The 24669-nt window shown below is 38.0% G+C and overlaps 1 protein-coding gene across 4 annotated transcripts in view; it reads right to left on the bottom strand.

Moving 5' to 3' along the window:
- The window catches only part of FGF14 (fibroblast growth factor 14), a 680734-nt gene that overhangs the window by 465835 nt on the left and 190230 nt on the right, over positions 1 to 24669 (bottom strand). Inside the window, exon 1 of one of the 4 annotated variants that reach the window (XM_023218007.3) lies at positions 3251 to 3443. The exons of the other annotated variants lie outside the window; for them this stretch is intronic. The gene's annotated coding sequence lies outside the window, so the exon portion shown is untranslated. Of the gene's footprint in view, positions 1 to 3250; positions 3444 to 24669 lie in introns of those variants that run through there. 4 annotated transcript variants of the gene reach the window in all.

Here is a 24669-nt window from a genome sequence, read left to right as displayed (position 1 = left end):
GGAAGGAAGGAAGGAAGGAAGGAAGGAAGGAAGGAAGGAAGGAAGGAGAGAAATAAAGAAAGGAAAGGAAGAAAGGAGGGAGAGAGGAAGGAAGGAAGGAAAGAGAGAGAGAAAGAAAGAGAAGAAAAAGAAGGAAGGAAGGAGAAAGAAGGAGTAAGAGAGGAAGAAAGAGAGAGAGAGAGATTGAGAGAGAAAGAGCGAGAGAGAGAACAGAGACAAGAAATAGGACCTTACTCTGGAAATGGTGAGAATTCCCATTTGGTTAAAAGACTAGATCATAGAAGAAAAGTAGAGGCTGATAGGTTTGAAAAGCTGGTTTTAGTCAAATTGAAAAACAGGCTGAGATATAGGGTTTAATGGGTAGATAGTAAGAAAGTCTTTGAAACATTTTGAACAGAGCAGTGATAAAATCAGAGGTGCACTTTAGGAAAATAACTAAGGATGGCAGGATAAAGTGGAGAGAGGAAAAATCAGAACATTTTATGAAAAGAATTCCACTTAACCAATTAAGAATTAAGAAGTAAAATGGGAATTAGAGTGTTGATATGAAAAAGAAGAACTGAACTTGAAAGAGATATGCAGGTAGAATCCCTTACAATATTTAGGAGCACCTTTAAATTCAAAGAGTTTGAATAAAATAGGTCTCATAGGAAGAGCAAAAGTCATGCCATAAGCCCAATCAGTGCTATAATAATGACCCTTAATATCTACTCAGTGCCAGACATGTTGTATTACTACATTTTGCATTACTATAGTGGAATATCTGAGACTGGGTAATGTATAACCAAAAGAGTTTTATTTGGCTCATGGTTATGCAAGTATGGCACCAGCATCTTCTTGGCTTCTGGTGAGGTCTCAGGAAGCTTACAATCATGGTGGAAGGCATAGGGGGAGCCCACAGATCACATGGCAAGAGGGAGCAAGAGAGCAGGGAAGAGGTGCCAGGCTCTTTTAAACAACCAGCTCTTGCATGAACTAATAGAGTGGGAACTCACTCAACACCAAAAAGATGGCACCAAGCCATTCATGAGGAATCTGCTCCTATGACCCAGACATCTCCCATTAGACACCTCCAACATCGGAGGCCACATTTCAACATGAGATGTTGAGGGGACACACATCCAAAACATATCACATGTTATGTGTCATTTTTAGATTCCTTTTAAGGCTGGTCATCCAGTGGATTTCACATCCTCACACAACCCAACCAAAAAACAGAAAAAAAGAAACTTCCTCTAGTTGTTTCCAGCAACCTTCCCTCATACCTTGCTGGTTTGAATTGGTTACATTTCCATTCCTGAACTAACAACTGTGATCAGGGGATTGTCATATGCTTTAGGACATAAATTTTGTTTACCTGAATCAACTTTTGCGTTTATAATAATGAAACTATATTAATGTGGTTAGAACAGTGATTCTCAGTCTGAGGCAATTTTGTCCAGCAGGGGACATTTGGTAATGTCTGGAAAAGTTTTGGTTGTCACAACTGCAACAGTGTTACTGGCTTCTAATTGGTAGAGTCCAGGGATATTGTTAAAGATCCTACAATGCCCAGAATAGCCCCCTACAACACAGAAGTATTGGACCCAAAATGTCAATAGTGTTCAGAGTGAGAATGTTGGCTTTGAACAATTAGGGGTCATCCCTGGATCTGAGTGTGAGATCAGCTCCAAATCCCACCTTACATTAATAGATAAGGATAAAACTAATGTTAGAGAGACAACAAAAAGTCAAATTAATATACTGAACAAAAAATAATTGAGTTGGGGTGTGGGGACATTGCAAGAATGCTGCAGTGAAAGGCGTCCAAATATCTGCCCCTCCATGATGGCAATGAAAACAGTAAATCAACATTTTAAGAACTCTGTCAACTAACCAAGAGAGAAATTCAAGGACTCTGTATTAAAGAAAAAACAGGTGAATCTCAATGAGAACAGTGACCTTTCTGGTGTTTTAACTTGCCCTACTCCCATCCTCTCTTCTCAGCTCCACAATAGCTGTGAAAACCAACAGCTTGGTAAATACAATAGCAGTGATAAGCATAGCCATAAAAAATAATAATAATAATAAAAAAAAAAAACAGCAGCCTACCAACCAAAGGAGAGGGAAAAACAGTTTTGAAGCTCCTCAGAAGTGCCCTTACCAGTTGTTATTATTTGACCTGACTGGTAGTTTCATGGAAACCTCTACTAGCAGGGCTTCTCTTTACTTGACTGGACTTAGAGATCACTCCTTGTAAACAACCTTTCCCCAGGACATCTGTCAAAAACCATCCGTGGTAACTGCTTAATATCATAGCTACCTGAGGCATCTATAAAATTTGAGCAAACAAGAAGCTGATCAAAACCTTACATGGAAAATGTGGTGAATGAATTGTCCATAGGGTCTGTCTGCTTGGGCTGCCATAACAAAATACTGATCACTTGAACAGCATAAATTTATTTTCTCACAGTCCTGGAGGCTAGAATGGTCCAGCATGACGAAGTTCTTGTAAAGCCTCTTTTCCAGGCTTCTTTCTCACTGTGTGCTCATTTGGTTCACATGCACAGAGACAGGAGCAACGTCGCTGGTATCTCTTCTTTCAAGGGCACTAATCCCATCATGAGTTCCCATTCACATGATCTCATCTAACCTTATTTATCCACCCAAAAACCTCATCTCTGAATACCATCATATTAACATGTAACTTTGAGTGGCACACATATATTCAGTTCATACATTCTGCCCTGGACCCCCAAGATGTCCTTCTCACATGCAAAATACATTAATTTTATCCCAACAGCCTCAAAAGTCTTAACAGATTCCAGCATCAATTCTAAAGTACAAAGTCTCAGCTAAATAGTATCTAAATCAAACATAAGTAAGCCTTATCCCAAAAATCAAAATTGTTCTCCAGCTGTAAACCTGTAAAACCATACAAGTTATGTGCTTCCAAATTACAACAGATAGTGGAATAGGCATGAGATAGCCATTCCCTTTCCAAAAGGAAAAATTAAGAAAGAAGGAATAAGAGACAGGCCCCAAGAACATCTAAAACCAACCAAGGCAAATTCCATTAGCTCTTAAGGCTCAAGATATCTCTTTTTCATTTCGTGCCATTTATTCTAGACCTACAGGGATAGTGGATCCTGCCTCCAGGCTTTTACACAGCCCTGTCTCCAACGCCCTGCCCCCAGGGCTTTAGTCAGAGGCCATATGGCCCATTGAAACTGAGGCAATGTTCCCACCCTTTGCCACAAAGGATACTGACCTGATGATCTCTGAATTGCCTTTGCGGTCACTACTTCGTTTTCTTGAAAAGCACAAAGTTACAGCCAAATAGCTCTCTGGTCTGGTCTTGTAGGCTCTAAAAGTCTGACAGCCATTACTTCACCTCATTTGTTTCTGACTGCTTAGTTCAAATTGACAGTTTTTGCTTGTAAAATTGATCTCTATTCCTGGCCTCTTCTGAGATGGCTGATTCAGTCCATGAGTCATTACCATTATCTCTTTATCAAATAATTGTTCAACCACACCCTTCCTGTTGTCTTCACAATAAGCTTTTTTATTTTTTTGCAATATAGATAGACTGAAAACTTTCCAATTCTTCAACTCTGGTTCCTTTTTGCTTAACAATTTCTTCTTTGGTCTCTCCTTTCACATTTTACCATAAACAGGAAGAAGCAAGCCACTCCTTCAACACTTTGCTTAGCTATCTCCTTAGCTAATTATCCAATTTTATCGCTTGCAAAATCCAAAGTCTTACCTAAATATTATCTAATTTTGTTTGTCAAAAATATCAATTTCACAAAACACTAGAACACAGTTAATCCAAGTGCTATGTCACTTTATGAAAGGATCACCTTTCTTCCATTTTCCAGTAATGTTTTTCCTCATTTGCATTTGAGAACTCAACAGAATGGCCTTTAACATTCATATTGATATCAACATTCTTTTCATGATTATTTATGTATTCTCTGGAAAGACAGATATTTCTCCTTAGCTATTTTCTTTTCTTTCTGCGCCCTCACTCCAACTGCCTTTAACAAATACTTCACTGCCATCTTGGCTTTTTCTAGCATACATCTCAAAATTTTTCCATCCTCTATCCATTGCCCACTTCTAAAGCCACTTATGCATGTTGAGGTATTTGTTGCATCAGCACCCCACTTCCTGGGACCCAAATTTGTGTTAGTCTTCTTGGGCTTCCATAACAAATTACCATAGACCAGGTGGTTTAGCAACAGAAACTTATTTTCTCACAGTCCTGGAGGGTAGAATTATGAGACAAGCATGCCAGCAGCACACTTGGTCAGGCTCTGGTGGAAGCTCTCCTTCTCTCTGTGCTCTGGCATGGCCTTTCTCTGAAGCATGCGTGTGGAAAGAGAAGCAAGCTCTCTGGTGTCTTCTTATTGGGGCACTCATCTCATCATGAGGGATCCAGTCATAGGATCTCATCTAACTGTAATTACAACATATACATTTTGAGAGAACACAGATATTCAGTAAACAATAAGGATAAGGACTTTGAAAAGCTCCAACATGTTTCTGAGAATCTAGAAGGCCACACACATGTGCAGGAAGTTGAGACACCTGAAAAGGTCTTAATTTTTTAACTCTTGCTGACCGTGAGTATCTGGGCAAGAGGAAATTAATGGTAACAGAGTTTTCAACTGCCTACCAGTAAATTGAAGGCAGGCACCTAACATACGTGGAACTATCCAGGAAAGACTAGGAGAGTTGCTAGTTCAAGATATTAAGGAAATGCATGTCTAGTCATTAGCTGACAATTATGTTAACCAGTTACTACACATGAAAAACTATAGAGTTCTTACAGGAAAGTCATGAAACAAACAAAGAACAACAATAACAAACAGAAACAATAGCAAACTGTGAAGAATGGGATCTGGTTTCCAGAGTTGCTACGTTACATGATCCAAAATATTCAGTTTCAAAAAAATCATGATACATGTAAACAAACAGGGGAATATGGCCCCAAACCAAGGGGGAAAAATCAGTCATGAATTTTTGTACCTGAAAAAGTCCATGCATTAGAATTCCTAGTCAAAAATTTGAAATAATAACTTTAAATTATAATTTAAAGCCATTATAATTATTTTCAAAGACCAAAAGTAAACCATGAATACAAATTTAAAGAAAAACATGAGAATGATATATTGGCAAATAGATAACATCAACTTAAAATATAAATTATTTTAAAAATTGAAATTCTGGAGCTCTAAGATACCATAACTGAAATAAAAAATTTGCTATGGAGCCCTTTTCTATGTTACAAAATTAACCAACTTTTATTGAGAGCTTACAACATATTAAAATACATATTAAATACATATTAAAATGTATTGTAAATGCTTTTTTTGTCTTTTTTAAAAATTTAATATTAAGTTCTGGGATGCATGTGCAGGATGCGCAGGTTTGTTACACAGGTAAATATGTGCCATGGTGGTTTGCTACACATATCAACCCATCACCTAGGTATTAAGCCCCACACGTATTAGCTATTTATCCTGATACTCGCCCTCCCACTGCCCCCCGACAGGTCCCAGTCCTGCTAGGGAGTATGTTGTTCCCCTGCTAGGGAGAATTAATTGCAAATTTTACTTGGCAGAATAAAGAATCAGTGAACTTGAATATAGGTCAATTGAGACTATCTAGTCTGTGGAATAAAAAGAAAAAATAATGAAGAAAACTGAACAAAGTCTTCAATGTCCCTGTGATGCTATCAAGTGTACCAATAGCCACATAATGAAAATGAAAACTTTAGAAGGGAAGTAAAAGAGAAAAACCAGAAAAAATATTTGAGGAAACAATGGCCAAAATTTTCAAAACTTCATTGGAAAATTATTAAACTGTACATAAAAGAAACTCAGAATGTATGTAAGATCAACTAAAATTATCCATGCCCAGACACATCATAAACAAATTGTTGTCAACAGTAAAAGATAAAAAGAGAATCTTGAACACAGTAATAGAGAAGTGGCTCATCATATACAGGGGTCCTTGATAAGAGGAACAATTGATTTCTTATCAGAAACTCTGGTTTCCAGAGGGCAATGGGATGACATACTCCAAGTACTGAAAGAAAAATACTGTCAAATAAGAATTCTATAATTTTCAAAACTATTCTTCAAAAATGAAAAAAAAGTTAAGACATTGCCATATAAACAAACTGAAATAAGTTGCCACTCATAAACCTACTCTATAAGAAATGCTAAACAGAGTTGTTCAGTCTGAAAAGAAAGGATAATAGACAATAAATAAAATCCACATGAAGAAATATTAACAGCACCAGTAGACGTAACAATATAGATAAGCATAAGAAATAGTATTAATATACTCTTGGTTTGTAATTTTTGCCCTGTTTATTTAAAAGGTAACTATACAAATCAACAACTATAAAATGGTGCTTATGGACTTATAATCTGTAAATATTTCTTCTTATAATGTGTAAGAGCACAAAGAAAGGGGAAAAAGTAGAGCTATGTAGCAGCAAAATTTTGTATACCACTGACATTAAATTGGTATTGATCCAAACTAAATTCTTAAGATACTAGTTATAATCCTCAGAGCAACATTTAAGAAAAGAATGTAAAAATACAATTCAAGAAATATTAACATTAAGGGAATTAAAATATCATACTAGAAAACATCTATTTAGCATAAAAGAAAAAAATAATGGAAAAAGAGAGACACAAACAAAAAAAGACATACAGAACACATGTGCCTGGACAACATGGTGAAACCCCATCTGTACAAAATTACAAAAATTAATTGAGCATGGTGGCTAATTGGAGGCTGAGGCTGGAGGATCTCTTAAGCCCAGGAAGCAGAGGTTGCAGTGAGCCAAGATCACACCACTGCATACAAGCCTGGGTGGCGCAGTGAGGCCCTGTCTCAAAAAAAAAAAAAAACCCCAAATCAAAACAACAATTAAGAAAAACCCACATGTGGCAAAATGGCAGATGTAAAGCTTACTTTATCAGTAATTATATTAACACGGAACATTACATTTGGATAATGATTTTTCTGATTAAATTTGTTGCAGACAGACAGAAGACAGAATTAGATCAGTATTGAGATTACAAAGTGGCATTAGCAACAAGCAAGGAATTGAATCCACAAATGTCTCTTTGGAGAGAGGAAGCAGGATATATGTGTCACCTCTTAATAGATTCATTAGGATAAACTAAACAGCATGTTCAAAAAGTTTATAGGATTGGCAAATAATGTTTTGGTGAAGTCATTAGAAACCATACAATGGCTATTATGATAATTTACAGCCATGACAATCGTCTAGACAAGAGCATTAAGACATTACTGGTTCCAATTTTAATTTGAAACAAAGCTAACTGTATCATATTAAGTGCCCTGGTCTTGTGGCCTCCAGCCACTGAGTGAAAATGTTAAACTCATTTGCTATTTTTCCCAGAACAGCTGACAGAAGTAGGCAGGGGTAGGAGAAAGGAATGAGTCAATTGTAAAGAAATTTGGATTCAAGCAAAAAAGCCTCAGGAAAGAAAAAAATATCCTTCCTGCTGCAGCAATGTTATCCCAACAGCGGGGTTCTCCGTTTGCCTGGTACTAAAGGACATCTGATAAACAGCCTCTGGTAAAGAAAAATGTAGTGGTTTATCTTTTTTGAAATTTTATTTTATTTTTCATTGACCAATAATAATTGTATTTATTTAAAGCATACAAGGTGATGTTTTGGTATATGTTCACAATGTGGAATGATTAAATCAGACTAATTAACACATTCATCACCTCACATATAATTTTTGTGGCAAAAACGTGTCAAATCTACTCTTTTAGCAATTATGAAATACGTAATGCATTAGTATTTATTATAATCACCATTTTGTGTGGAAGATCACTACAGGTTACTGTTCCTGTCTACCAGAAACTTTGTACCGTTTGATCAACATCTACCCCTTTTCCATTCATCCCCCTCCGTCAGGCCCTTTTCAGAGATAAATCACTGGTGGAGACTAGAATGACTGTAACCAGTGGTTTATTTTTGAAAAGAGTCCACACCTGTGTCCAGATTTTTTTTTTTTTCTCTGCTCTTACAATGCAAACTTAAAGCAAGATGGACTCTACTGGTCTCAATGATAAGGAGAGAAATGAGAAAGGAAAGACCTATTTCTGTGAGTAGCATCTGCTGGGATGGGTTCTCAGGACACAGTTATAGGCATTCCATTGTAAGAACAGGTATTCATTTACATTTGATGAATGTACAACTCAACCACATTTAGTTTTCCTATTGAGGTTTTATTATACTCTCTCTAAGCCAATGACTTCTTCACATTTCTCCTTTTGGTCCTTCTAAAGTGGATATCAAGTCAAACATGAGGGGGTGCATTTCAGAATCATGAGTAGGAAACAATTTCAAGACCCAGTGCCTAACCCCTTTACCAGCACCAAGTGCTACTGCCCTAGACCCAGGGGTACACTGGAGGGTATCCGGGCCTGAAAAGCACAAATTGAGCTCTAGGTGGGGCTCTGGCTTTTCCTGAGACCTTGGCCAAGTCACTCAACTTTCCTGACTCTGTTTCTTTACCTTAAAAAGGAGGAAGATGAACTGGTTGAGCTCTCTTGCATCTTTAAAATTCGGCGATTTTAGATGCCCCTATCATATAAAATAAATTTCTCTATTCCTTTAAAATAAATACATTTATGCATAAATAATTATATATTTATACATAATAAAGCCATAAATACAAATATCAATATATTTACACATATATAGATACATATTGATATCCTGTATATGTAATTATATATACATAGGGAGCATAACACATATATAGATATACATATGCTATATAAACAAAATATATTATGATAAAAGTGTTTTGAATCAGTCCCCAACAGCCCATCCTAAGTAGTTTTAGATCGTTACACAATTATTTCAGGGTCTCAGAATCAAAACACAGAAAAGCCTCATGGTACACAGTAGCCCACTCCTGGTTTGAGGTGGCATTATTCAATGAAAAACCTCTAATTAGAGGGCAACCAATATTTTGAAACATGCTGTCTGAGTAGAAATAGCCTCAGAAATGACGGCGAAGCAACAACCGTTTATTCTTTCACTCTCTAGCCATGGTCCTCTTCTAACTGGGCACCGACTCTTTCCTCCTCTCCCAGCTTTCTCCTTCCCCTGCCCGCCCTGGCACAGAGTTGTCGTCTTCTGACTCTGGAACTCCCTTCCAATGTGCTGTTTCTGTACCTCACCTCTTGGAGGTAGATGTTGCAGTGGCAGCCTCAAACAGGGATGCTTTTTTAGGCACCATCAGAAGCCACGGCACAGTGCTAGGCAAGAATCAGAGGAATAAAACACGATCTCCTGGAGCTGACGGTCCAGTTGTCTCAACTGGAAAGGGAAGTTAGACCACAGTGGTATGCAAAGTGTATTCCGACTAGAATTCTCAGACAAATGAATGCACACCAATGCAAAATATAACACATTAATTTTAACTGTAGCCTTCTAGAGAGGATGATCTAGCCATTGAGTAAAGATTTCAGGCAGGTGGGCCTTTCTGTTTCCACTGAAACTATACTCTATTGGCAGCCGCCTAATCTTAAAATTGCCTTTAGGAAGCCGTAGGAGACTGAATTGGAAAATGCAGCCAGGCAACTTATGGGAAAATTGAGCAGAATGTCCTTCTCAGTAAGGAGACAGGGGTGTAGTAAAGTCAGTCCTCCTTCTAAAGACCAGAGAAAATTTCTGTTCAAGTTGATAAACTCTGTATCCTTTTGGACTTTGTAAATACTGCACTTGGAATTGGCTATCATTTAAATATTGAAATTAAAATCTGCCAAAGTTATTTGATTAGTCAAAAGCTTTAAAGATTCATTAAAATACCAACCCTGTGGGATGAGGGGAGCCTCCCCGCTTATTCAATGCATCCCTCATGTGGTATCTCTGACATGGCTTATAGACATCCTCAGCTGTTCCAAAGGGATCCAATGTTTATGTTCCTGGAACAAATGGAAAGTGCTTACTCCTCACTCTTTGTCAAACTCTAAAAATACCACTGCCTCGGTGAAACCCCAAATTATCCTTATGTCTAAATGTCACAATGATGACGAAGGTCTTGAAGTTTACGAGGAACTGGCTTAAACTGATATAAATCAGAACCTGAAACACTATTATTTCACTATTACAAATACTTTAAAGTTTGTAAAGATGTGTAGGTGGTTCTTAGTTTTATTACCTTTGCTGTGAGTCACTAATATTGCTTCATAGTGGAAATTGTCCATTGAAACTAAAATAAATCTTGTCCACAGAGAAGGCTGGTATTGGTTGCTTTTTAGTTAAAACAGTGTAGAGCCTTGATTTAATAGAGCGTTTGTCTTTCTTCTGAGGAATTACAACATGTTCATACAATATATTATCTTTTTATATCTTTCCTTCTACCACTTTATCTGTAATACTAGTATAACTAGCTAACATTTAATGAATGATTTCTAAATGGTAGGTGGTGAGTGAAAGTGGCTTTCTATGGATTATTTATCTTCAGAACAACCCCACGAGGCAGGTACTTTTGTGACTTGATGAAGATAAACAACTTGATTAGGTAGCAAACCTAATTAGTCGTGGAGCTAGAAACCCAATCTTTGACACTGGACTACATGAATTAATTACAAAGTCTTTCCAATGGATCCATCTATCCAGCCTCTTCTTTTTCATATTTTCCCATAGGCACTTTCTGTTTGGAGAGTACAAAAGTCCTCTAACCCACTTCTCTGACCCCATGCTGTAACCCACTCCACAGCCAGTCTACACCCTAATCTCATGCCCTACAATATATTCACTCACGCAATCCAATCTTTCAGAAAAATCAAAACTCACACATCCTTCACATTCACAATTTCTTCTTTTTCAGTGTGCCACATGCCAGACTTTACAGCATGTTTCTCTCCCTATCTGAGACCCCTTCTTCTTCTGTACCTCAAGCCCACTTCCTTCAAGCAAGCTTTCCACAGCACTTACTGGGCACATTACACTTCGGGGATGCACCCTTGTCCTGAATTAAGAAAATAATGTATGCTGCAACAGAAAGATCACAGGGCTTAGAATCCTGTTTTACTTGCAATTTTACTTAATATCATGTAGGTTCAGTGTCGTCATCTGTGATGTGGAGTCATTACTATCTGCCGCATAGGGTTGCTAATAGGGATTAAATGAAATTGGGAATGCACACATATATATGCACACATACAAATATATGTATACATTTGTGTGCATATACTTTCATGTATATAGAATTTCATTTAATCCTTGTTATATTTATGCATGAATATATGTGCATTTATATACATATATATAAAATTTTGTAGACCCACATATAATAAATTTGAAAACTATAAAATGCTCTAAAGTGGTAAACAATCATTACTGTTGCTAAACTGGTTTATTATGCATGTATATTTTGCTTCCTCAACTACATTTTTTATTCCTAAAGGACAGCAGTTCTTTTCATTTATATCTTTCTCTTTCTCAGATTCTAGCACAGTGCTATATACCATAAAAAATGCTCCCCAAATATGTGAGTAAGAATATTCCCAAGACTTCTAGGGAGAAATCATGATTCCCATGTTCTATGTTAGAAAAATGAAAAATGTCAAGGCAAGAAAGTGGCCAGTCAACCAGCCATTGGCAAATGCAGATCTTCTAATTCCAATTTGAGGCTTTTTTGTTTGTTTGTTTGTTTTAACCAGGCTGTTCTGTCAGCTTTTTCCTTAATAAATCGGACTTCGTTTTTACTAATGACAGTCACAGACTGTACTTACTATTTGTGGGCAGCACCAAGTAGGTGGAGTGTCAACTTCATTTGGAGGGTGTCATTGCAATGAAAAAACACCCTAACAACTTGAAGATGTGGGCAGACATAAACAACAGCATTGAGGCAGTGGCTCATGCCTGTAATCCCAGCTCTTCGGGACAATAAGGCTGGCGGATCACGAGGTCAGGAGATCGAAACCATCCTGGCTAACATGGTGAAACCCTGTCTCTACTAAAACTACAAAAAAAATTAGCCGGGCATGGTGGAGGGCGCCTGTAGTCCCAGCTACTCGGGAGGCTGAGGCAGGAGAATGGCATGAACCCGGGAGGCAGAGCTTGCTTGAGCTGAGATCGCACCACTTCACTTCAGCCAGGGTGACAGAGTGAAGACTCCGTCTCAAAAAAAAAAAAAAAAAAAAAAAAAGACTAATGTCTTCTTTATCAAAAGTCTCCTTCGAACAGTTTGAAATGAGAATGCTAAAATTTAAGATCTAGTGGGCAATCTCCTCAAACTACTTCACATTACTTAGTTTCCTTTGAATCCACCTCTACTTTAGGATTCCCCAACATGACAAGTGAAGACAACATGGAGAAAGCTGCAGGAGAATAATAAAGGTGCCAAGGGATTTGTAAAATCTATCAGTGAACATGTAGAGTTCACAGGAAAAGAGAAAGAGAAATGCCCTTAGTGTACAAAGGAAAGCAGCTACCTTCTGTTTTCAAATCCCCCCAAAATGATTATAAATTCCCTAAGAATGGGGATTGGCTGAAAAAATTCTCTGAGGTGTGATTCACAAATTTAATTCTTCTGTTGTTTCACTGAAAATCATTTCCAGGGCAGATAATGAAATCTCTTTTGAACACATGCATTTGATTCTTTAGCAAGATTTCAGAGGATGCAGAACCTTACTTAGATGGTCCAGAGGTTGAATGATGAGCTACTGAGCATGATGTATAAGACAAGGTAAAGAAGATAGCAGAGGGAAATATGTGGAAAAAAATATTAATCTGGCACTGTTGTGAGCCTGAAGCTGAAGAGAATACTGAGGGACAAATTTCCTCTGGAGAGAGGCAGGGATTGAAAACTAAAGAATAATGCTTCCCTATTTCTGTTACTGGGGGATGGACAATATGACCAGAAGGACAATGTACCTCCCTGATGTGGTTTGGATCTGTGTTCCTTCCCAAATCTCATGTTGGATTATAATCCCCAGTGTTGGAAGAGGGGCCTGGTGGGAGGTGATAGGATCATGAATGGTTTAGCACCATCTTCCCTTGGTACTGTGTAGTGAGTGAGCTCCCATGAGATCTGGTTGTTTAAAAGTGTGTGGCACCTCCCCTAATCTCTCTTCCTCCTGCTCCTGCCATGTGAAGTGCTGGCTCCCCCTTTGCCTTCGCCACGACTGTAAGTTCCCTGAGGCCTCCCCAGAAGCAGATGCTGCCATGCTTCCTTTATAGCCTGCGAAATCATAAGCCAGTTAAACCTCTTCTGTTTATAAGTTATCCAGTCTTCGGTGTTTCTTTACAGCAATGCAAAAATGGACTAATACACTCCCATAAGCCAGGGCCCAAGAAAGATTATCATGATCGGGAAACAGTCAGTTAGTGCCAAGGGCCTATAAGGAGGCAGCCATTGATGAGAAGTGATATGGAAGTTGATAACACTAGTTCTCATTCCCCTGCACAAAAAGGGGGCCCATGAGCAGGAAGCAAGGCTATGATACTACAGAGAGAGAAGGTGATAAGTGAGGGTGATGGCCAGGGCAGAAGGAGGAATTACAGAACATTTTGAATCACCACTAGCCTGTTCATATTACACAGAAAACATTCGGTTTGTGCCAGATGATATCCTGCTGTACTGTGGGAAAAAGTCCTTTGCAGTTGTTTCACAGAATTAAACTTTCTCGTCTTAGCAGTATGCCTGTTGCTACCTTTTGAAGCCTCATAATGAGAACATTCTCGTCTTAGAAAAGGTCTGACCTAGTGTGCTTAGAGTTATTGTTTTTCACTTTTTATTCCAGACCTTCAAAAGCATTTGCAGAGAAGTGCTATCCCCTACGTAGTAGAAAATTTGGTAAAAATCTCCTTTTCTGAGTTCCATGGCATTATTCTGACCACCAGCAAGGAAAGGGCTCAGACTTAGAATACTGCAGTGCTGCTGTGCTTTTAATGCCCCATCCAAAACTCTCAAAGAAGTGGAGAATGGGCACAGGAGCCCACAAGCCTCGATACTGGTGTTCAGGAGGCAGTGCTGTCCTAAACCTTCAGTCTTAGTGTAGATAACTAATAACCAGATCAGATTTATCAAAGTCCCTCCAAGGCAGAGATAGGCATGGAAAACAGGAAACCCTACTCCAGCAGCATTATGAAGAGCCACAGCCACCATCATGTAAAGCACAGGGCAAATTCTACTCCAGTTCAATGTTTTATTACAGTATATGTTTTTCTTTGTTTTGATAGCAGTATATTTGTCTTCTTAATTATGTTTTATTTATGTAAATACTGTAATAAATTAGTTTGCATCTCCCAAGTGCATATCAACAACTAATTAAAGGTCAGTCCCTCAAAAGACAAAAGAGAATCTGCTTTGTAAATACACAGTCATAAATCTCTTGAACTAAGTGATGTATATGAAGACTTTTGTTATAATTTTTATAAGAAAGAATAAAATCCTGAATAACCCTAGAAAGATATTAGAGCAACTATAGAACTATTGCCTCTGGGGAGAGGCACAGGATGGCCCCAGAACAGGCATGCACAGAGCCTTCTCCCTAGGATCCTGTAGTTCTAATTTAGTACAATGCATCTACGCCCTCTTTGAAAGTAAATTACATAATTTCTTGATTTTATTACAAAATGAGACCAATAAGAGTACATTAGTGAAATGTAATTATGTCTTATTATATTTAAAATCTAGAATATTCCTATCTGGAAAACTTTAATAAGGAAAAATACAGTTTTATTGAAACAGTTAATTTTAAACATTGTTCCACTTTGCTTTTAAGTGTATTTCCTGAAGTCTAATTTTTTATTATGGAATAAAGTTACAATCCTCATTTTTTTTCTTCCAATTAACACACGTTTTGACACCAATTTGCATTAGGACAAATACAATTTAATGTAATGAGACCATGCACCCCTTTCCCCATTAAAGTTGGACTGTATGATTGGAAACAACCGCTAATTAAAGCCTAATTGTTACCTTTTGTGCCCTGTTCACTTAATTAGATAAGTGGCTTCTGACAGAACAACTAGTTTATGCTCAGCGGGAAAGAGTATATGACCAGGTGCTGTAGATGGCCAAGGTCTCCATTCTTACAGAATAACATGGATTTTAAGTTTCTGCTCCAATTAAAACTTTCAATTACCACAGTGGAAACTGAATTCATGGCAACAATATCCAAAACTGTGATTTGAGTCAGCTTCAGATTTGGGCAGGTTTTATAGGACCCAGGTAAACTGGGAGGTAGGTAGTGTTTCTGTTCAGCACACTGCTATCTGACCCACTTCAGCCAAGCTTGTCTGAGCCTCCAGCATAGGTGATGGTTGCTCAAAAACTGCTTCTCGTCATTCCATTTAGTTCAGTTTTCCCAGGAAGAAATACACACACACTCCCTCATACTCCTCTTCTCCCAGCTACAATTTGGGCTGGATAAACTGGACAACCTCATCTGCCACCCAGTGTAACCACACCTCTCTGTGCCAAACCTCACCTTAGTGGCCAGGGAAGCAGAAAAGGCAGGCCAGAGTGAGTTGGGCATGGCCCATATATGTGGTTGCTGCAGGTTCAAACATTTTTATGTAATTTGGGGCAAGGATATTTTATTTTATTTTATTTTATTTTATTTTTACTTTATTTTACCTTGTTTTCTGAGACAGAGTCTTGCTCTGTCATCCAGGCTGGAGTATAGTGGCACAATCGTGGCTCAGTGCAAACTCTGCCTCCCGGGTCCAAGCATTCCTCCTGCCTCAGCCTCCCAAGTAGCTGGAATTACAGGCGTGCACCACCACGCTTGGCTAATTTTTATATTTTTAGTAGAGATGGGGTTTCACCACATTGGCCAGGCTGGTCTCCAACTCCTGACCTTGTGATCCTCCTACCTCAGTTTCCCAAAGTGCTAGGATTGGTGCAAGGATCCTTATAATAAAATTAAGGCAGGAAAAGGACAAATGGCCAAGATGATTATATCACAAAGTATAAGATTAAAGCCATGGCAACACAAGGAGATAAAGTAGACAATGTGGGGGCATTCTACAAAAAGAGATAAAATGTCTTGGTACAAGTTATGTTGATTTTGTACTTCAGGGGAAAACTGATGCAAATCAGAGTATAGGTATTTTCCTAATCTGTACACCTCCACTTGGCCCATCTTGAAGACAGTTTTCTTCTCTCCTGCTTATTCTGAGAATAGCTTTCTTCTCCCTTGCTTACAGAGCCAGCCGAAACTGAGAGAAGAAGGGCTTTGGTACATGGCATTAGGTGTGTATGTATGTGTGTGCACATGAATGCCATGTATTAACTTGAGAATTATTTAACTTCTATGAGCTTTGGTTTTTCCATTTATAAAATAGAGAATATTTCTAATATTGACCTTACAAAACTGATATAAAGTCTACATGAGATGATGCACATGGAATGCTTAACATAAAACAAGGCACACACACACTCAAAAAAAAAACCCAATAGTAATTATTACTATTATTATAGTCAATATATAATAGCTGCCCTTGGTTGGAATGGAAACAAAGCATTTAACTAAAATACCTGCAGGTATTGTATGTGGGCATTAGACATTATACATGTCATAGATACTGTGCTATGGGAGATACAAAGTATAACGTATGGTCCCTGATCTCAATTTGCCTTCAAGGGTCAGAGGGGGAGGAATTAATAAACCACAGGAAGAAATTGATAACCTGGAATATATTATCCAAAGGGAAAGAGGTCTCCAAATGGGAGATACTAGACTGGAGGGGTATAAACTGCCTTCATAAAGGGAAAGAAACATGAAAGCATTTTGCCATCTTTCACCCTAGAAAGGTTGAGAGACAAAAACAAAAAAACCTCCGTAAATAAATGGTTTAAACTTCCCTCGTAATCCAGCGTGTCTACAAGTAAAAAAGTAGGAGCCCCTATTCAAAATGGGAAGTGGAAAATGGGTCAGGCAAACAGCGACTCATACACTCCTAGTGGAAGCCATGAGGAGCATCACACACTAGACTATGCAGCCATGAGGAGCATCACACACTAGACTATCCAGCTGCGGTGACGTGGACCAGTCACTGGGACTTGGCTTCCATAAGAAAGTAGCTCAAGAAGCTCCCTGTGGTGAAAAAATGCCATCGATTACAGCTACTAGGGTTACAGGTAAACTCACTAGGGGTTGGAATGGAAACAAAGCATTTAATTCATACTAGTCAACTTTCAAACACACACACACACACACACTCACACACACGCTATATGCTATTTGTTTTTTTTCAGAGGAACTTTTCAGAGCAAGTTGGGTATGCAGTAAAAATCTCATTCCTCGATGCATAGGAATACGGATGCCGTGAATTCTATGCAGCTCCCACAGCCTCTCTGGTTTCCTAGGGTCCTACTCTGACCAATTCAGATGCACAGTTTTGTGAGCTAATAAATAAATAAATAAGCCACAGCACTTAAAATGAAAAAAAAAAAACCTTCCTTAAAATTATATTATCATCAGTCCCAGTGCAGTGGCTCATGCCTATAATCCCAGCACTTTGGGAGGCCGAGGCAGGCAGATAACAGGAGTTCGAGACCAGCCTGGCCAAAATGGTGAAAACCTGTCTCCACCAAAAAAATACAAAATTAGCCAGGCATGGTGATGTGCACATGTAGTCCCAGCTACTCATGAAGTTGAGGCGGGAGGATCACTTGAATCCAGGAGGTGGAGGTTACAGTGAGCCCAGATTGCACCACTGCACTCCAGCCTGAGCAACAGAGTGAGAACTTGTCTCAAAATATATATATATATTGTTATCAAATTAAAGTGTTTTGAAGGTGTTTGCAGAAACAACAGATGAGAGAGCTGAGTGTGAAAATATCACATGAATCAATAGGAATTTGAATTATCTTGAATCCTTTAGGCTTTTCATGCCATTGCATATGACAAGCTAAATATTTTAATCAGGTGAAAATTAGGGCATCATTTTATCAGGTATAAAGCCAAATATTTGGGGCAGTATCTCATCCTAAATCACACCACTGACTACCTATATGTCAATAATTCGTAAAAGGTTGTATTGGATAAAATGGTCAGAAACAAATTTTTCCCTCCTAGTCAGGTACAATGGCTCATGCCTGTAATCCCCACACTTTGGGAAGCTGAGTCAGGCAGATCGCAAGGTCAAGAGTTTGAGACCAGTCTGGCTAGCATGGTGAAACCCCGTCTCTACTAAAAATACAAAAATTAGCTGGGCATGGTGGCATATGGCCGTAATACCAGCTACTCCAGAGGCTGAGGCAGGAAAATTGCTTGAATCCAGGAGGTGGAGGTTGCAGTGAGCCGAGATCATGCCACTGCACTCCAGCCTAGGAGACACAGCGAGACTTCATCTAAGAAAAAAAAAAAAAAAAAAAAAAAAAAAAAAATCCCCTCCAAACCTTTAGATTTAACATTTTCTCAATTCAGTTAATGCAAGGACCTATGAGAAGCCATTTTACACCTCAAAGTTTCTAAACTCAGGGAAATTGACAAAAAACAGTCATCAAAGAAAGCCATGTTTATAAACAAGCAAAATAACTTAGCAAATTTTTTCAAAAAACAAATGAGGGGGAGAGCCATAGTATCTGAAAAGCATTTAAAAAATGCTAGTCTGGAAAAAAAAAAATAACAAGGACATTTTAACAAATTTTGCAACACCTGTCCTTGAGAAAAAAGGGTCTGTTTCATTAAAAAAATAATAATAATAAATAATAATAATGTTTATAGACCTAGAAGGTCTTTCAAACATAACAGCCTAAAATGAAAGTTTTGAAGCTGAAAATAAAGTGCATATAGGATTTTCAAAAGTGTCTGTGCTGAATGTTTGACATCACCTAGCTCAAACATTGCATTTTTCTAATTACAATAGTGAAGTTCAAAGAGGTTAAATGATCTGTTCATAGTTGCACAGTGAACCAGTGATTTTTCTTACCCAATAATAGAAGAAGCCATTTCCTCCATCTACACTACATTCCACTAAATCACATCAGCTCATAAATCTATAGAGTTCACAAAAATTTTAGTGGGATTGTGCCTTTGATTTATAGAGGAAAAAATGTGTTTTTTTCTATAATTTTCTCTAGGGACTCTCACTTCATTAAAACTTTAATTTCCAAGGTAAGTTATCCAATATCATTTCCAAGGTTAATATAACATTTGAAAAACATAAGTCATCTATCCTCTTTCAACTAAGGCAACACATAGCCATCAAAAAGCAGTGACGGTGAGAGATTCGCACAGGGAAAGACAGAATCACTCCACTCAAATCTGTTTTCCTTTTTCATCTAACCTCTAATCAGAAAGCAATGCTGGCAAGCCCTTTGGGATCCTGGAGTGTGGTAACACACACATCAAGTATCACTCATTGAAAAATAAAAGGCTTGATGTTCAGGAGCATTTGTGTTTGTTGTGTTGCTATTTTTTTCTCTAATTTTCATCTCCCTGGAGTCAAAGTACACAGCATCACACTTCCATAAAAACAGTAATTAAAGCTTTTAAAATGTACATTTTAGCAGGTCACACACTCCTATCAGTTTATCTTGTGAATATCATAAATGCCATGCACACAACAGACGGAAATTGCATAAACAGAAAAATTCTGCATTATTCATGAACTGTAGTTTGCTTTTCCCTTAGCTCCATGCTACTAAGGAATATGTGTGCTTGTGTACATATTTCCTGTTAAAAACTACATCTTCAACTACAACATAGTTTATGTTGAGGTATTTTAAATGTGAGGATTATTACATTTTAAAATGTGAGTATATTGCAGTTGAGTTTATCCTACCTTACACTTGGGAATGAAAGGAGATCATCCAAGACGTAACCGAAATATGATTGACTCATTAGTAAAAATCCAAAGAAAGTATTTATCAAGGGTGGGTCATATTTTCAACAGCTCTCCCCCTGTTGAATATAGATATTTCATAGCACAAACAATACAAAAAGATATGACCAAAAATAGCCACAATATATGAAATAGGCTCACTGTATTATTTCTACCCAAATCTAAAGATTCTTTTCACTCCCTTCAGCAGAATCACACTCCAGAAGTGAAATTTCTTCAATGGGGAATTTACAATGAGTTTCTTGGGAACAGACTTGGAGATGAAAACAGCTATGAGAGGTGCTCCCAAGAATACGCCTGCAAGGACGAGAGGAAGGCAGGACTGGGTGGAGGAGAAAGCTCAGCGGTTGCAACAGAAGCTTCAGGCCAATTCTACAAGGAGCTCTAGAGCTGAGCTGACCCTTCAGCTTTGTTTCCAGTTGGGTACTAAGTTCCTTATCTGGGTAACGGTTTCAATTGAAGCCGAAACCTTGGGGTATTTGTAATGAACCAAATCCTCCACTTTTGTGAAATCATGAATCCAGAAGGAGGCATTCTAGGCATATTATTTAGAATTTTGCAGGTTAGTATCAGAATAAATATAAACAGAAATGGTCAAACACTGTTGGTGTCTGAAGCTGGTGGGTGTGGTAGGTGGGAGACCTTTGCCTTGTTACGTATGTTCCTCATGAAGTTTGGATTTTCCGCACTATACAATAAATGAATGTACTTTTAAAAACGAAAGAAGATTTGTCCCAGTTGAAGCCAGGCATTTGTCTCCCTGCACCAGCTAGACATGGCTGTAGACCTGCATGTTAACCTAGGGCCAGACAGGTCCCTTTGGCTGAAAGCTGAGAGCAATTCTCCAATGAGGGGCAGCTATAAGCCATCAGCTGCCCATTTTCTCAGCATCTGGGAATCATGCTTCTGACTTGAAGTAGGGAGCTAGGAAGAGTACCATAGTATCCCTGCAAAGGGGATTGTAAATTGTAGCAAGCACCACCAATTACAATTTCAAGCTAGAGCAATCTTGCTTCAAACTTTTGACACCTACAACGGATTAAGGGTTTCTAGCCAATGAAAGGCAAGCACCTATTGAACAAAAGAGAGAATAAACAAATTTTTAATTAAAAACTGAGAAGACAGGACAGTCAAATATATCTTTTACTCATCAATTCATTTATAAAAACAATTGTTCTCAGCACTTAAAACTATAAAAATAAAAAATTAAAATACAATTAATATTGAGCCTTTTTCTCATTCTAGTAATATGTTATCCCAGATGAGTAAACTAATTAAAAATTTTAAAGCCCATCTGTTTCACTAAGAGATGCATTTTAAAACAAATGTAGTTATGTTTATTGGTAACCTAAATCTAAAATTGTTATTTTTGATCAACGATCCTAATGAAAATCTAATGTAGAATTTTTTTTTTTTTTTTTAAGACAGAGTCTCGCTCTGTCGCCCAGGCTGGAGTGCAGTGGTGCGATCTTGGCTCACTGCAAGCTCCGCCTCCCAGATTCACGCCATTCTCCTGACTCAGCCTCCTGAGTAACTGGGACTACAGGTGCCCGCCACCACACCTGGCTAATATTTTTGTTGTTGTATTTTTTAGTAGAGACGGGGGTTTCACCATGTTAGCCAGGATGGTCTCGATCTCCTGACCTCGTGATCCGCCCATCTTGGCCTCGAGGTATGAAAGAGTAATCAATAAAAGCCTTTAAAGTATAGACATATTACTTTAAGTTCTGTGAAGAATGTTAAATAGAAATATGAGTTCATAGAGGAAAGGAAAGGTTAGAAAAATTTCCATATGTTAAAGAAGAGATTATTTATGTATTTTTAAATGAATAGCAGTAATTAACAAATCACGGTAGTTTCCAGATATAATCATATACTCTTAAAAGAGAGATGTACTATTTTTGTTTTAAAATGGAAATATTTACATTAAAAACTACATAATTGGGGACTGTAGTATTTAAATTTGTGATATAAATTTTAGGCTTCATTTAAAAATGTGCAGAGGACAGATAGGTTTCCAAAAATATTTTGGGGGTGGGTAGTGCAAAAGAAAACAGTTGACAGAGCACCTGTTTAAAGTCCCTCCCAACTTTTAGCTACTTATTGTTATAAATGGTGTGTTTTCCATGGCCCTGAAATTATTGTCTATCTAGAACCTTAGAACTACCAACAGAAACATGTTTAATTAAATGTCAAGAAAGATTTTAAGAACCCTACTCAGCATGGTAAAGGAACAAAAACTGATCACATTAAAATCATCAGGACAGAGAGTATTCGAAAATGAGGGAGTTTCAAGGTAGAGAAAAATTCAACTCACCAAAATTCAGAAGGGCAAAATAGTGCATTGTATTCAGTCAAAATAATTATAGCCTCAATTGTAGTGTAAGCCGAATGCAGTATTGATTTTATTGTCAAGAGGTAACTCTTGTCTCAGGCGGTGCACAACCTCTTGGGAGGAAAGACCCCTGGGTTCTCTCTTTTTTGCAACCACTATGACCACCTTTGTGTATTTCTCTTACTGCCCTCCTCCCTTTATTTTCATTTTTTTAATCTTTCTCTCTCTCTGCTTAAAGACCCCATCTTAGTAAAAAAGAAAATATTATAGTTACAATGCAAAAGGGAACAACACAAAAATCACTCATTATTTTACCAAGAACAAGAGACAGATTGGCCAAAATATACAGAAAGGAAGAGTTAATTAACAACACACTCTGGTTAGTCTCTTAAATCCCTATATCTATTTTTATTCCAAAAAAATAAATATTAATAATAATATGTGAATGATTTACCCCATTCTTATCTAAGAAAACATTTTAAAGAACATTTTACACAGCATTTGAAGAATGCCTTGCCCTATTGTAAACTTGCTTATTTCCCTCATCCTAATCAGAACTTATGTGCTCATATGATCTCTTTACTACTTTCAAAGATTATTTTCGCATCTTTCATTTTAGCTCAAAGTGAATCTGAACTTTGGTTCAATTACTTCCAAAACTTTTCGAAAGTTAGAATTAAGTGGGGGAAAACCCAACAGACAATTTTTCCCTGCTTAATACATCTTTTGCCACTTGGCTGCAATAAACACGCACTGGATCCTTGTGTGCCAGGAACCTGGTGGGCCCACAGAAAGAGCTAGCTCTCAAATCTACTTCACATTTTAATTTTGTTCAATACTTTTTAAATGAAATTTGGTTGCTCTTTTAAACTCTAACTCAAAAAGAGTTCAAGATCAGCGAAGTTACAAACGGCTTTATTCACACCCAGAATAATTTACCAAACAGAGCAGAGGAGCTGGGCGAGCACTCTAGATTGCTTTTCATACATACGACTTCAATTCTGAGACTGACTTTTGCTACTAAAGCTTCTTGGTTCAATTTGACATGCATATAATTTTGCTCAATTTTTCTCATATCAATCCTTAATTTCCGTTCTGTTAAGTCAAGCTCCCTGAGTTTGCTTAAATTTCCCTTTCATAGTTACTCAGTTGTTTTCCGAAAGAGCATTTAGGGCCCCTTCGTTTCCAGGTTTTCTCTCATTAGAGGACGTTAGGGAATAAACAGATGACCCTGATTCCAATTCCCCAACCAGTTCCACAACTGGTCTGTTCAAATAGGTGACCTTTGTGCATCTTATTCCATACTAGTTCCCACGGACTTCCTTCTCTACCGTCTCAGGCCTCCTTCAAAACTTTTCATTTGTTTGTTGGTTTAATAGGACATGTTTTTTTAAACAACTAAGGTAGGTCAACCTGTTTCCCAGGCTATAAGCAAATGAAAAGAGAGTATTAACCTTGAGCATCACACAAATTCATCAAACACAGTAACGTCTAAAATGCAGTAGTCCCAGAAACTTACCAAAGGGATCTCAAAGCATTTCTGAACTTGAATGCCCCCTGACCTCCAGCCTTCACCTCCCACAGGAGAGCTCTGAGGGCACAGTGCTCCCTGGGCAGCACTGTCCCCCTTCTATTCTGTTCATTTCAGTATCTGCCTTTCTCCGCCTTCATCTTTAAGCTTCTGGAGGTGAGGAACCATATCTCCCCTCCCCTTCTCTTGACAACTTCAGAGCTACAAATAATATACTCTGGGCACAGCTTTGGCAATTGAATGAAGAAAACAGGGAGTTATGATTCTAACATTATTCTCAGATTAACAAGGACTAATTGAAAGAGTGACAATTGAGGAGGGCAAGTAACTACCTACCTCTTCAAAATTTAGAGATACCCTGACAGTACAGCCATCTCAACACATGTTATGAGTTGAATTGTGATGGGCTTCTACCAGCACTGTCAAGCATAGCTTACAAAAAGCCTTGCTCCAGTAGGAGCCTATTCTCACCAGGCTGTATGCTGTAACTAAATCCAAATAGAGTCTGTGACTCCACTTCCCCACCCCCCACAGTGCAAAACACTTAGCTTTCTACAAAAGGGACAGAAAAGTAAGCTGAATGCTGCCAGCTGTCACCCTTTTTTACATACTGTTGCAACTTCCACTTTAAAAATTATACAACACCTTGAAAGAAATAATAACAAAGATGGAGATTTCTTCGAAAACAGTTCTAAAGCAGCCTTCTAAGCAGGAGATTCATGCCTGCAGCCAGCATTCGCCCGTCTGCCTTGCAATTTCAGGATCAGTATACATCAAATCAAGTGAACAACCCAGGGAATTCTGCCATTACCTTTTAGAAACAGAATAAATACTAACAGAGCTTTACTTCTTTCCACTAAGGGAGACTATATGTTAATACAGTAATTTACACTGGAAAAAATATAAATGAAAGGGTTTAGAACCTCGTAACTTGAA

This window comes from Piliocolobus tephrosceles, chromosome X (assembly GCF_002776525.5).
Source record: "Piliocolobus tephrosceles isolate RC106 chromosome X, ASM277652v3, whole genome shotgun sequence".
NCBI classification, from domain to species: domain Eukaryota; kingdom Metazoa; phylum Chordata; class Mammalia; order Primates; family Cercopithecidae; genus Piliocolobus; species Piliocolobus tephrosceles.
The sequence above is the reverse complement of the archived record's forward strand: the minus strand, read 5'-3'. Positions and strand labels throughout refer to the sequence as shown.